The sequence below is a fragment of the Echinops telfairi genome, unplaced genomic scaffold (genome assembly GCF_000313985.2).
Source record: "Echinops telfairi isolate 266 unplaced genomic scaffold, ASM31398v2 ScPeMD7_42;HRSCAF=159, whole genome shotgun sequence".
Taxonomy (NCBI): Eukaryota; Metazoa; Chordata; class Mammalia; order Afrosoricida; family Tenrecidae; genus Echinops; species Echinops telfairi.
In genome coordinates, this window is record NW_022103940.1 from 1,970,375 (window position 1) to 1,973,322 (window position 2,948).

General features: G+C 48.5%; 1 pseudogene; it reads left to right on the forward strand.

Moving 5' to 3' along the window:
• The window catches only part of LOC101660861, a 68,501-nt pseudogene extending 65,684 nt beyond the window's left edge, over nt 1-2,817 (forward strand).
• The last annotated feature ends 131 nt before the right edge of the window (nt 2,818-2,948 follow it).

The following is a 2,948-nucleotide window of genomic DNA, read 5'->3' on the forward strand; positions in this document are numbered from 1 at the left end:
CTTATTTGATTTTGTTTAAGTATCAACTTTGTAGAAACAATACTTCCTCTATTGCCTGCATTGGGGCAAGCCCCACCCACTGCCCTACACATGTATAGCACCAGGACTCTTAGTTTTGCAAATGTCTAAAGAGGAAGGTGTCCTGCTCAGTGTTTGTGGTCTCCAAAATCCACCATCTCATCCTTCAGGGATGACTTCAACTGGAATATGCATTCTGGTGTTTCTAGGCCCCTTAGTAGATTCCAGCATTGGATAGGGCCAGCAAACCTCTGAGAAATTGGAGTCCTTGCGATGTTAAATTTGACAATCGTTTCCTTTTTAGGCTTGATGCTGATACTCCATACCCACAACACCTGCTTCCGTCTGCCTCCCCCACTCCATGCAGAAACACACAGCCCCATTCCTCCTTGTTGCTGTGTTAAAGGGCTGGTGATGGATTTTTTCTTCCATGCCGAGTCCGTTCCCCATTCTTATGTTCAGAGTAACGAACAGTGTGGACCTGCTGGTTTGGCCTACAAACCTCTTTCCCTTTTGACACGCTGGCCTCTTCCCTTCCTTTTCCCCTTCCTGCCTTCCTCCCCACTATCATACAACATGCGCACACACAGGGCTCTCCTTTACACAAGCTGATTATTGGATATCATCAGTGAGGTGCCCTTTTGTTTCAGCTTTAGACCTCTGGAGATTAGGCACAGTGCTTGTATATTTCTACCTTGCTATGATGCTACTGGGCATTACGCGATTCAATAGAGCTCTCCTGGCAAGCTTGGTTGGCACAGTCCTCACTTAGCCCCACTTTCTTATTAAACCTCGGTAATGCCCGAAAATGATCAGCCCACTGGATTTCTTGTTCTTTCTTGGGCAGGTGGAGGCTTTTGGAGGGCCTTTTCTTCTCACCCCCATGGTTGTCTTCCTCACCTGGAAAGACACAGGGTGAGCACAGGGCATTGGCTTAGAGGACAGGGCTTCTGGGTGGGTGGGAAGGGGCACTTGATGAGAAGTTTGGCTTGAGGACGGGTTTGTGCCTGGCAAGGACAAGGCAGACCTCTTGGATGTTGGGCTGGGGGGAGGCTTAGTGTGTGAGGTGAGGAGTAGCTTGGTAGGGTCAGCTCACCTTGTTCTCACGTCTGCACTTGGGCGTCTTCTTTCCCCCTTGCTGTTCTGAGGTATCTTTTTCTGCAGCGGTAACCGGAGCTGGAGTTTTCCTGGCCATCTTTTGGCTATCCGGCATTTACTCCAGGGCTCCTGATGCCCCCTATATATACCCCACAGACAATGAGGAGTCACTCCCCTTAGCTCTGACTTTTTGGCAAGTCTATAACCAGCCAATCTTGCCCAGGAGGCCTGGTGGCATCACAAATCATGCCCCACCCAGATACCTCTGGGGGGGTGGGATGGGGGGTGGAGGATGGAGAGGCCAAGCTGAGTTTTCGATATCACATAGTTCAACCTCAGATTTCTGTAGCGGACAGGGGAGGGGAGATGGTCTGTTTAGTGAAAAGGGACTATGTTTTCAGTGTTCCCCAAGGACGTGGCCCAAACAGACTTCTTGCTTCTATGGCTACCTCCTCATGTTCACTTGTGATGTCCTTTATCAGCACGCTTATTAATTATTGTGCTGACAGTCTTAGACACCAAGAGGGATTGTTTTTATGTCTCATCTAGTTGGTTCTGACATTTAGCAACCCCATGAATAACAGAGGGGAACACTGCCTGAGCCTCCTCTTCTCCAAAGACCAGGACATGTCTGTCCTTGACTGTCAACATGAATGCGGAAGAGATGGAGAAGCTCTTTCAGGGTGCGCGCGCTGAGAATGTGTAGGGTCCCTCTATGAGATGGTCAGCAGTGTCATGAAAGCTCCGCTGAACCACAAGGTCACTGTTCCAGGCATCGGTGACCTCCGGGGTCCAGTGAAACACCTGCTCCTCCCAGGCGAGTTTAGGGCTACTGCACACACTGGAGCATGGCTTCATGTAAGTACACAAGTCACCCATCCACATCCACTTCAATGAGATCTCTTTAGTCCATTTTTTCCCGTGGTACCACCACCATGCATCCTTTTGTCTTTGAGATGGGGACCAAGCAGGGCACACAGTATATCTTCAGCACTGTCTAGAAAAGAGGCAGCTGGATGGGAAGCTGTTTGATTTTGTCTACGCCAAGAAGCTCAGAGTCAGAACCCAAGGACTGGAAGAGGGCATGAACCCAAACTACGACTAATACGCTGACTCAGATGATGACCAGTATGATGCCTACCAGGAGTGATGAGATGAAGGAGGAGGACAAGATCCGGGAAGATGATAAGGACAGTAGTGATGCCTCCAAAAAAGAAACAAATGAATCATTCAATCCAGGTAGAGAGTTGGACGATGTTGCTGAAGTGATTTACAGCAATCCTTCTCCCAGATCCTCCAGTAATGAGGTTGACAGTGACCCGGAAAAGAAAAAGCCGAAACAGCTCAAGAAGGCCAAGATCTCATCAAGGATTTCAAGAGCCTTAAAACGCCTTTGAAGTTGCAGACCTGCTTCCTGCTGGGAGAGCAGAGACTTGTGTTGCTTTCTTGGTATAGGTACAGAAGTTCAAACACCCCACTGCCCCCAAGAAACCCATGTCTGCCTATACGTTGTGGTCCAATGCCAGCCAGTGGAAGATCAAATCAGACAACCAGGGCATCAGCATCATCGATCTCTCCCAGAAACAGTGAAGAATCTAGAGGAACTTGTCCATAAGGAAGAGACAGCAGTAGAATGGCTGGACTGAAGAGGCCTGGAGGGAAATTGAGAAAGCTATGAAAGAATATGAAGGGGAGAAGTGATTTCTCTACAATGCCAGTTACAAAATTCTGGATCAAGTGTTTTCAGTCATATCCTGTTCTGTCTGAGACTGTGCTGCACCTTCTTCTATTTCCAACAACATGTCTCTGTGAAAAAGGGTTTTCCAGCTTGG